The sequence below is a fragment of the Leptonychotes weddellii genome, chromosome 10, assembly GCF_054177405.1.
Source record: "Leptonychotes weddellii isolate Sample4059 chromosome 10, ASM5417740v2, whole genome shotgun sequence".
Lineage (NCBI taxonomy): Eukaryota > Metazoa > Chordata > Mammalia > Carnivora > Phocidae > Leptonychotes > Leptonychotes weddellii.
In genome coordinates this window covers 14,537,249-14,549,030 of record NC_138378.1, presented here as the reverse complement: position 1 = coordinate 14,549,030, position 11,782 = coordinate 14,537,249, and the positions used below count along the sequence as shown (strand labels likewise).

General features: G+C 53.1%; 1 protein-coding gene across 5 annotated transcripts in view; it reads left to right on the top strand.

Annotated features, from left to right (window-relative positions):
- TOX2 (TOX high mobility group box family member 2) overlaps nucleotides 1–11,782 on the top strand; it is a 130,650-nt gene that overhangs the window by 102,941 nt on the left and 15,927 nt on the right. The gene's annotated exons all lie outside the window — the stretch shown is intronic.

Below are 11,782 nucleotides of genomic sequence, written 5' to 3'. Positions count from 1 at the left end.
AATGGCAAGATCTCATTCCTTTTGATGGCTGCATAATATTCCATTGTGTATATATACCACATCTTCTTTATCCATTCATCTGTCGATAGACATCTTGGCTCTTTCCACAGTTTGGCTATTGTGGACATTGCTGCTATAAACATCGGGGTGCACGTACCCCTTTGGATCCCTACATTTGTATCTTTGGGGTAAATACCCAGTAGTGCAATTCTGAGCCTGCCTCTTGAGTCACTCCTACCTGCACTGCCCCTGCCTTGGGGGAGCCCCACTGCCCCATCCCAGCTCAGATATCTGGGTCATGGCCTGGGCCGCCCGGAAGCCTGTGAGCTTTCTGAAATGCAAATCTGGTTCCACTTCTGCCCCTTTTAGAGCCCCTCCACTGAGGAAGCCCAGAAGGTGAAGTGGCTGGTCAAGGTCATTCAGGTCATTCAGGGTAAGGTCTTCTCACCCTGAGCATGCCAGGCCCATCGGACTCCAGCCAGGCTCTAGACTTGGAGGAATGGTATGGAACAGCATAAGCAAAGGCAAAGAGGCAGGACTGCCAGTGGGGAGCAGATGAGGCTTGAAGGACGCAGGAACCCAGGCGGGCGTGTCTCCAGTGTTGGAGAGGGAAGAGTAGGAGGCAACGCCCACTCAGGGGCTGGGTATTGACTGGGCTGGCCTGGAGCTTGGGAAGGCTGCCACTCTGGGGCCCAGAGCACCCAGGTCTACCTGGCTCATTCCCTCCACATTTCCTGAGGGCCTGCTGTTTGCCACGCCTGGGGCTAGACATTGGGGGGAAAGCCCGCAGCAAAGCAACCACAGTCCCCAGTTCATGGCTGGAGCACACAGCTAGAATCATGCACACAGGCAGGGCATGTATAATCACAACCATGACAAGGCCAATGAAAAAAATAACAACGCGCCATGAGAGGTGGTCACTGGGGGACCCTGGTATAGGTAGGAGAACCAGTGAAGGCCTCCTGGAGGCATGACATTTGAGCTGAATCCTGAAAAGTAACTAGGGGCGAGGAAGGCAAAGAGGGCTGCAGGCCCAGGGAGCTGGGTCAGCAGGGTGTCACAGCTGCCCCATCCCCAAAGGCAGGTGCTGAGGACAGGGGTCTAGCAGAGTCCCTGGCAGTGGCCAGGCGTGGGTATGGGGGTTGGACTGGTAGTGGGAAGGGGGCATCTGTCCCTGGGGAGCTATTGCTAAAGGCAAGAATCCCCTTTTCTGGTCCCAAATCCTGGCTCCAATGCTTCAGGCTGTAAGACCTTAAGTAAGACATGTGGCATTTCTCAGCTTTGTTCCATTGGACTCACTCCTGCACTCTTCATTCATTCTATAAGCTTTTATGGAGCTCCTACTGTGTACCAGGCACTCTCTCAAGCCCTAGGGAGATGACAGTCGTGATCCGTGGAGCTTACATTCCAGTGTGGTAGCCAGACGACAAGATAAGGAGATAAAATACACCCTTCCCGCCACTCAGATGGGGAAGCAAAGGTTGGATGCCAGATAAGCAGGTGCATCCTTGCAGAACGTGGCTCGGCCCTCGTGTTGCTGGCAGGGACGTCAGGCCCCCTTCAAAACTGGAACTGAAGATCAAGTTCAGGAAGACAGAGGATTCGCAGCCTGGACAGGTCGTTTTGGTTATCAGCTCCCTGTGTCCAAGGGCACTGGCTCCAGCTCTCAGCGCTTTCCTGTCCATTACATCTGCCCCGGGTGCCTCCTGACCCCTACCTCCGGGCTCCTGCCCTGAGCACAGGAAACCTGCTGGGCCATCTGGGCTCCCCAAAGCCTGCACGAGCAAGCTCTCACCCTGTGATCTGCCCTCCGGGTTCCCCCAGCTTCCTCACTGCCTGGGCCCCAGTGCACCCCGCATCCTAGCAGCCCCCTGACACTCAGGGTGACCATCCTGCTGACTCTGGACCGCAAGCCTCCAGTTCTGTTGTAATCACAGCAGTTTCCTGGTGGTTTTCATTGCTTTTGTCCTGCAGGCACTCCCCAGGCCCCCGTTCCGCACAAAGATACAGAAGAGTTCCGCTGTAGTCAAAACCAGACAGTGATGCTGTGCCAACTACCCTGGCTGCACAGCAGAACTGTGCCCTCTCGGGTGTCCTGTGACTGTGGCCCAGCCAGGCCCGCGATGCACGCCTCCACCCTCAGTAGTGGGAAGAGCTCAGATTGTGGGGTCACGCAGACCCCAGGTCGGGATCAAGGAGCAATTGATGTTACTGCTCTGGGACTCCACGTGCTCCTCTGTGAAGTGGGCACGGCGGCATCTACCTCACAGGGCTTGTTAAAAGGATCACTTGAGACTGAAGATAAGAACGTGGCTGGCAAGAGGCATAGTGGTGTTTGGCCCCTCAGTTCTGTAGTTCATGTCCCCGCGGGGGCATTTCCGGGACAGCAATACCCACCCTTCACGACTGCACTTTCCCCTTAGCGTCTACATAGAAGGTCATCCTTGGACACCTCCCCTCTGTCCGGTTTTTCTCCCGATGGTCCCAGTGGGGCTCCCAGGGAGGCTCATCGACCCTGGTTGTCTGTATTTCCTCCCTCCCATTCCCTCCGGCCTCTGCCTTCCCCGAACTACAAAACTGTTCCACTTAGGGGCGCCAGTGGCCTCCACATTGCCAAATCCATGGGGCACGCCCTGCCTCTATCATACTTGACATTTAGGGGCCACTCCCTTCCTCCTGAAATGCCCTCCTTCTCTGCTTCCTCCATGTGACTTCACAGGCCGCTCCTGGCGTCCTCCACTGCTCAGACCACCCCTTCTCACAGCCCCTCCCACACCTCCCTCCCCCTCAGCCCGATTTCTCCACCATGGGGGCTGGGGACCTCCGGGGACCCCAGGACAGTTTCCATTGCTCGGTCCCCACCTCTAAAGAGCAGACCATGTAGTTGACCATCCCCACCTGGTGACCCCACTTGGATGCTCTGCCCCAGTTCAGCCTGCCCGCAGCTGACCCCTCCTCCCCACCCGGCTGCACACGTCTCTCCTCCCATGTGACCAGCCTGTGAATATCATTAGTGATCTGGTGTCATCCTGGACCACCTGCCATGACCAGTCCCAAATCCTGCCTCTCTCTCTTCCCTTGGCCTCTCTCACAGCCATCTCTTCCTTTCCATTATCTGAACCTGCCACAGTGACTATGTCACTTCTCACCTGTTAACTGCCACCTGCTAGCAGCCAAGCTGGCCTTTCTAAAACTGAAGTCACTGATCTGCCTAAAATCTTTCTGGGCTCCTGGTGACCCTCAGGATGAAGTCTGAACGTCTTCACCTGGCCCCTTCCTGGCTCTTTAAGCTCCTCCTTCCTGTCCTTCTCATGCCCCCCCACTAACCTGCTCACTGAGGCCTTTCCAGAGCCCCAGTCTGCCCCTCACAAGCTCACAGTGGTCCATGGCTTTCCTTCCGGCGCTCATCACCATTGTGACTGCATGTTGACTTGGGTGTGGAATGGATTGATGCCTGTCTCCCCGACAAGACCGTCAGCTCTGTGGGGGCTGGGACCGCGCCTGTATTATTCACCATGAAATCCGTGTTCTGCAGTGCCTGGCACATAGCAGATATGGAGTAAATACAGATGTTTCTGCTATGATAGGAGAGACGCAATTCTACAAAACCTGCAAAATCCTAAAAATGACAGAGCTTACGGGAAAAATAGGGCCAGGGCAAACCTCTCAAGGTCTATGCAACTTTGTAACCACAGCATTAACAGAAAACCATAATGATCCTATTAAAAAATATATGTTCAATTCTTACTAAATAAACTCTCAGTAAGAACTGGAAAGGTAACTTCACGGAAGGTGGGGAAGGATGCCTTTTTCGCTGCTGGGTTATGGGGGAAAAGGACAACCTGCACACAGACTGAAGAGAAATATGCAGAAAGTGCTTTCATGCCAGAACTTGTGGCTGGGCGGGATGAGAGGAGGGGGGTGGGGGCGAACGGGCACAGGGAGAGCGCTCACCCCTCCACTTGCTGCTGGGTTCCACTGGATTAGCATCCTCTGTGGCCAGAGGCGTTTCCTTGGTGGCACACAATATTAACGTGCTGGAAGAATCTCGTAGGCCTGAATAGGACCGCAGGAAACATGCTGCATTTGTTGTGTGGGTGAGTGCGTCTACGGCGCATTAAGGGTGGGTGCATTAATAACGTGTCGCACTCTGTGACATGGTTGGCTCACTCATCTGTCTGTCCCGCTGGACTTGGTGGCCATTCCTGAGTGACAGGGGCTCTGCCTGCCTTCTTTGTGTCTCAGGGTCTGTGGCTCATGGGCTGTCACCGTGAGGGCCCCGGGGCTGTGACAGATCACAGGCCTCTACTTCTGCCCTTGAGGAACTGAGTGTGTGCCGGGTGGCACTCAGAAGTTACCCCAGAACACTTGCTAGACAGATGCCTAAGCAGCATGGGCTCTGTGTTAGTGAGGGTTCCCCAGAGAAACAGAAGAGCATATGCAGACATACATATAAGAGGAAATTTATTATAGGAATTGGGTCCTGTGGTAATGGAGGCTGAGAAGTCCCATAATGTGCCATCTACAGGCTGAAGAGCCAGGAGAGCTGGTGGGATGATTTAGTCCAAGTCCAAAGACCTGTGAACCTGGAGCTCCAAAGTCTGGGGCAGGATAAGATGGATGTCCCAGCTTCAGAAAAGAGAGAATTTGCCCTTCCTCTGCCTTTTTGTTCTCTTTTGTTCTATGTGAGGGTCCTCAATGGATTGGCTGATGCCCACTTGCACTGGTGAGGGGAGTCTGCTTTACTCATTGGCCAATTCAAATGCTAATCTCTTTTGGAAGCACCCTTCCAGACACATCCAGAAAAGTTTTACCTGCTCTCTGGGCACCCCTTAGCCCAGCCAAGTGGACACAGAATTAACAGTCACTGGTGCTGAGCCTGGGCCAGAAGGGGTGGACTTGGCAGATCATGAGGAGGTGGCATTGCCCGACCTGGAGGCCACGTGGATGTAGGACGTGAAGGAGGAAGGAGTCTGAGCAGATAATTCATTCAACAAGCATTCACTGAACCCCTGCTGTGCGTCAGGTGCTGTCCTGGTGCTGGAAGTCCATGGGTGAACACAGGAAGATGTGAGCCCGCGTGGAACTCACACCCTGGCAGGCGGAGCAAGATAAATAGTAAAGTAATAAAGAAGTCAGGTAGTGTGTTCGCAGGTGATCAATGCATTGGAAGGAAGAAAACGGCAGCATGAAGGGGGTTGAGAAGGTGGGAGGGTGCCAGGGCAGGGGGGCAGAGGGCAGTTTGGGGAGGATGGTCAGGGAAGGTAGGAAAGGGCAGATCTGACCAAGATGGGCAGGAGGTGAGGCAGTAAGTGGGGTAGGTATCCCCCCTTGGTGGGGAAGAACATCCCCTACAGAAGCAACAGCTAACTTCCAGGGTTTCCCACCCTTGGCGCTACTGACATTTTGGGCTGGGTCATTCTTCGCGGGGGGAGGCTGTCCTGCACATAGTAGGATGTTTAGCAGAGCCCCTGGCCTCGTACCCAGTAGATGCCAGTAGCATCTCCCGGTCGTAACTGAAAATGTCTCCAAATATTGCCAAATGTCCCCTGCGGTGCAAAATCACACTGAGCTAGAGAAGGACCCTGAGCTTCAAGCATGCGTGGGTGTCTTCAAGGGATAGCAGGAGGCGAGCGTGCGGGAGTGGAGTTAAAGGGGGATGGGGGCAGGCCAGAGAGGTAGCAAGCTGCTGCTGGTGCTGCTGATGGGGTTGCTCTGGGAGCTTGTGGATTGTAAGCACTTGGGCTTTTCTTGGACTGCGGTGGGGAACTAGGGCAGGCTCTGAGCGGGGGCGTGAGGGCCGCAGCTCCCACCCAGCCCAAACAGAAACCGCACTCCCCGAGCAGAGCAGGCCCAGACCCAGTGTCTCAGAGACCCTGTTCTGCAAACCTTTCTTCCAAGACGAAACCAGCCCTGAAGGGGACAGATTGCTTTCCATTTACACCCTTCCCTGCTGGTGTCTTCATATTCATCACAGGATGATCAGTGTATCCAGGAACGGGGCTGTTGCCTTAAAAGGATAAATTAGTCTGACTCTTAACTCAATAATTAAAACCATGATGGCTCGCGGCCTGCAGGGATAATGTACTATTATTATGGTCGTTTGTTTCAATTAAATGCTTACTGATTTTACAATAGCAGCTGGGCACCTGTGCACTATATAGCTATTACTCTGAACAAGACATCTCAGATTTCAGGAGAAATTCGTCAGCATGCGAGGGATCTCCCACCAAGCATGAAAGTTTATTAGAAATACTTAACTGACAAGGCTTCCGGGCGAGAGGCAGGCACTGGGGAAGGCTTCCTATTGGCTTTCATTTCCTTTCTTTGGTGCTGGAATGTTTTTTGTTTTTTTCGTAAAAGGAAATAATTTTCAAGTATTTGACTCTTAAAGCCCAAGGAAACCTCAGAGAGCTGATTTGGTTGGCCGAGGAGGAGCTTCGGGTGTGACTTCCCACATGACTGATGCTGGAGTGTGGTCAACGAAATAATGCCCCGCCCCCGAGGTGTCCCTGGAGCCTGTGAATATGTTACCTTATATGGCAAAAGGGATTTTGCAGATGTGATTAAGTTAAAAATCTTGGCATGGGGAGATTATCCTGGATTATTTGGGTGGGCCCAATGTTGTACTCATGAATCCTTATAAGGGAGGTGGGGCAGGAGGGGCCAACCCCCTGGACTAGGTGGTGTGACAATGAAGCACAGCAAGGAAAGGCCACATGATGCGGGACCACAAGCCAAGGAATAAGGACAGCATCCATCCTAAAAGAAAAAATAAAGCAAAGAGACAGATTCCCCCCTGGAGCCTCCAGAGGGGACCTCCCCTGCCAGCACCCTGACTGTAGCCTGATGGGGCTGATTCTGGACTTCGGGCCTCTGGAACTTTAATAAGGGGATGAGTGTGTGTGTGGTTTTTTTTTTTTTAAGATTTTACTTTTAAGTAATCTCTACACACACTGCGGGGCTCGAACCCACAACTCTGAGATCAAGAGTCGCACACTCCACCGACTGAGCCAGCCAGGCATCCCAAGTTTGTGTTCTTTTTTTTTTTTTTTTAAAGATTTATTTATTTATTTGAGAGAGCGAGAATGAGAGAGAGTACATGAGAGGGGAGAGGGTCAGAGGGAGAAGTAGGCTCCTCGCTGAGCAGGGAGCCCGATGCGGGACTCGATCCCAGGACTCCAGGATCATGACCTGAGCCGAAGGCAGTCGCTTAACCAACTGAGCCACCCAGGCGCCCCCAAGTTTGTGTTCTTTTAAGCCACCAAGTTTGAGGTAATTTGTTAGAGAAATAGGGAACAGCTACCCAGGCTCTCTCTGCTGCTTGGAGTCCTGAGACTCTTGTTAGCATCCCCAGGCAACTTTCCCCAGGTAGGCGGTTCTGCCACGGATCACAGGACTCCCTGGCAGCTGGCAGCACACAGATCTGGGTTCTGGCCCTCCTCTGCTTAAAGCCTGTGGCCCTCGCCTTAGCACCTGCAGGCCCGATGCCTGCACCTCGGTCCTCCGGTGCTAGACTCCAGTGCTGCTTTGTCCTCGCCTCCCACTCCTCCCAACGGTCCGGCTATGCCAGGCTGTGGGCAGCTTGTAGAGCTCATCGTGCCACGTGGATTAGTCCGGGTTCTCCTGAGAAAGAGGATGTCCCAGCACTCGGGCTGGTGAAGTCCCCTCTCCCTCAGCCTTTTTGTTCTGGTCAGGTTTTCAGTGGATTGGATGAGGCCCAACCACCTTAGGGAGGGCAATCTGCTTCACTCAGTCTACTGAGCGAGAGGTTAATCTCATCCAGAAGCATTCTCAGAGACACACCTTAAATAACGTTGGACCAAAGGTCTGGGTACCCTGTGGCCCAGTCAAAGTGGCAGATAAACTAGCCATCACGTTACTCCGTGCCTCTGCGCCCTTGCATGGGCGGTCCCTGCTCCCGGGAATGCTCCCTCCGCACCTCCTCATCCTCTGCAGACTTCCCCTTCCAGAGTCCGCCGCTCAGAGTCTTCCCCTGGGGAGATGCTTGCGGGCTCTCCAGGTGTTGGAGGGGCCCCTTCTCTGACCCCACCCAGGTCCCTCTGCTGCTCTGGTTAAAACTGTGTGGAGGCGGGCGCCTGGGTGGCTCAGTCGTTAAGCGTCTGCCTTCGGCTCAGGTCATGATCCCGGGGTCCTGGGATCGAGTCCCGCATCGGGCTCCCTGCTCGGCGGGAAGCCTGCTTCTCCCTCTCCCACTCCCCCTGCTTGTGTTCCTGCTCTCGCTATCTCTCTCTCAGTCAAATAAATAAATAAAATCTTAAAAAACAAAACAAAACAAAACTGTGTGGAGGCATCTCTGCCTCCCCCATCAGACTCTCTGTCTCCTCCATCTATCCCAGGGGCCCAGACACAGCAGCCCTCAGGGCATGTTTGTTGAATAAATGAGTAACAGGAGCAGGCTTGGGACCCTGGGGGACTAGAGAAGTAGGATGACCACAGAGGTGGTTCTGATGAGGGCAGCTCAAGGCAGAGGCCTAGTTGAGGACCTAAGAAGGAGGCTCAAGACAGTGATGGAAGGTCAGCGTCAGGATAGGGACACCAGGTCTCTGTGGCTAGTCCAGGCCTTTCTGATTTTAAAGAGAGGCTGCAGTGCAGTTAGAGCAAGGCCCCAGGTGGTGGCCAGGGCAGGGTTTAGCTGAGGGACAGCACCCAGTGCTTGTTTCCTGGGGTAGGGGCTGGACAGGAGGGTGGGCTGGAGGTGTAGTCCCTGAGGACACGGGCGTGGCAACCAGACAGCCTTGATTTGAATCGCATCTCTATCACTTACACTAAATGACCTGGGGCATGTTACTTCCCTTTCTGAGCCTCAGCTTTCCCGTCTGTAAGATGCTAATGATAAACACACCCTCCTCCCATGACTGGGTGAGAATTAAATATGCTGAGAAGGTCCATGCCTGGCAGATGTTAACTGCCACCGGAAGGATAGTGCTTCTACCACTATTTCTGTTTACTTAATATTCAACTAAAACAGAGATTGGCAATCTGTGGCCATAGGCCAATTCTGGCCCTCCACTTGTTTGTTTAAATAAAGTTTTATTGGAACACAGCGATGCCCGTTCATTTACATGTTGTCCAGGGCTGCTTTTGTGCTACAATGGCAGAACTGAATAGTTGCAACTGAGGCCATCTGGCCTGCAAAGCCTAGCATATTTCATATCTGGCCCTTTGTAGAAGAAGCTTGCCAACTCCTGATCTAATCAATATTAACAAATACTTGTGAAGCACTACCTCTGTGCCAGGCCTTGGGCTGTTATTTTTATTTTCTTTGGAGCCTCCTTCCTGGCTTCTCTCATACTCCAGAAACATCCATTTTTCCGGCCACTTCTTAGCCCAGTTGAGATCTGGTTCAAGCTTCAAGCTGATACTTTCAACAAGTTCATAAGGGAATGAAGGAAAGGAACACCTACCATATGCTAAGCTCTGTACAAAGCTATCTTTTCATTGGATCTGCACACCTGCCCTGTGAGAGCAGGTTCATTACCCTGCACCCACACTAGAGCCTTTATTTATTTTTTTAATTTTTATTTTTTTAAAGATTTTATTTATTTATTCATGAGAGACAGACAGAGAGAGAGAGAGGCAGAGGGAGAAGCAGGCTCCCAAGGAGGAGGAAGCCCCCTGCGGGACTCGATCCCAGGACGCTGGGATCATGACCTGAGCCGAAGGCAGACGTTTAACCATCTGAGCCACCCAGGCGTCCCATACTAGAGCCTTTAAGATATGAAAAGATCTCAGTCTCAGAAGACAACCCAAATTCTGACTTTCCCACTCCTGGCTGTGTGACCTTGGGAGAGTCACTTAACCTCTCTGAATTTCAGTGTCTTTATTTTAAAACAGGGGTGATAAGTGTTTTTGTTGTTCATGCTGCCCCTGGCACAGTGCCTGGCACACAGTGAGTACTCACTCGGTAAAATACTAAGTATTGTAATCATTATCACAATTGTTACTGTCCTCTGTAGAACAGGGAGATCAGTATCAGTTGGAAAGAGCCACTCTGGGGCCGTGGCAGAGGCTTCAGTGAGGGAACAGAATTGAGCTGAGCTGCTGTCGCCTCCAGAAAAAAAGTCCCAATTCCCCAGGCAGAGTGTGAGGCTTTGTTTAATGACACCACGTCCCTGCCTGGGAGGAAGCAGGGGGGGTGTTAGTTCTGTGAACCAGCAGAAGGCGGGAAGGAGGAGGTGCCATTGCTTATCCTCTCCCCCGCCCCTCCCCGGGTGGGGGCACCCCCAGCACCTGGGGCTCTTCTCTCCACAGAGGCTGCAAATGGGGAACTTATGAAAAACACCTCTGTGTTCCTGCCCCTCCAAGAACCTATTAAGCCAGGCGAATTTAATTACGTTCACAACGCCGCCTCCTTACTGTTTCCTCTGTTCACCTTCCCAGAGAGGCTGCGGATGTGGCTCCTGATGTGTCCATATGTTCCCATGAGAGAAGCAGGGGGCGTGGAGCCTTTGGTCGCCACATACCTCCTAAGTGCCAGGCGAGCTGGGCCGCCTGCCCGGGGCTGGGGAGGCCCATCCTGCGTCTCTGCCCAGAAGCAGATGCTTGACACCCAACATGCTGAGCCCTGGGAAAGCTGGGGAAAGCGGTGTGGCCAGAGGAGGGGGCGCTGGAGAGGGAGGTCAGGGAAGACTTCTCTGAGGAGGTGATGTTTCAGGTCCATCTCGAAGGATGATGACAAGGAGGGAAGGACCCATGAGCCACAGGGGGAAAGTCTCCATTTAGAGGGAAGCCCACGCGTCCCTGGGGAGCTCTGGGAAGGATCTGGAGAGGTCAGGAAGACAGAGGGGGTGCAGATCTTTGTTTCACAGGGCTAGGACAATGCTAGCAGGCCCTGGAGGAGCTTCTGAAAGAGTCTGAGTAGGGAGGAGACCCTTTATACTCAAGAGGGGTTGCTCCGGTGGCCAGCATGGCACCTGAGAGGGGGCTGGTATCTTAATTTGGGATCCCCCTAAAATCAGACTCTGACACAAAGGTTTGGGCGCAAGTATTTTGTGTGGGGGTGAGGCCAGGAGGCCCTGCAAAGGAGGAAGGGAACTGATACTGGAAGGGAAGAAAGCCAGGGAAGGGCGGGCTGGTGAGTTGTGACCCTGCGGCCACAGGAACACAGCCCCACTGCGGACCCTCTGAGGAGAGCACAGAACACCTCAGAGTTGCCCCACCAAGGGGAGAGAGAGCCCAGGCCTTTCCACACGCTCCTGACCCTCAGGGTTGAGGGGCACACTTCAGGGTGCTCAACTTCCATTTTGCCCTCAGCAGAGGATGCTCTCAGGAGACAATAGACAAATAAAGCAACAAAATAATTATAGCTGGAAATAACCGCTATGAAGGAAACAGGCAATATGATGATGCAAAATAACGGTTGTGGGTTAGGATTTTAGACAAAGTGGTCAGGGAAGGCTTTCTTTGAGGAGGTAACTTCAAGTTAACATCTGAAAGACAAGGAGCCACACGCAGAGACCAAGGGGAGGAACGCTCGGGCACAGAGAGCTGAGCTGGGGAAGTCCTCCTGCACTTGAAGATCTGAGAGAGGGAGGCCAAGGCAAGTGAGGGATGCAGTAGGTGGCGGGGACAGTTTGCAAGAAGGGCTGGAGCGTCAGATGGGGCTCCGTAATGCACATCCTTGAAGACCGTGGAAAGGGGAGTGGATTGCACTCTAAGAGGTTCAGGATGCGGAGGAAGAATTTTAGGGAGGGGAGTAGCGTGGTCTCATTCATGTATTTTAGAGATCCCTCCTGTGAGTGTATGGGAAGGAGGCTGG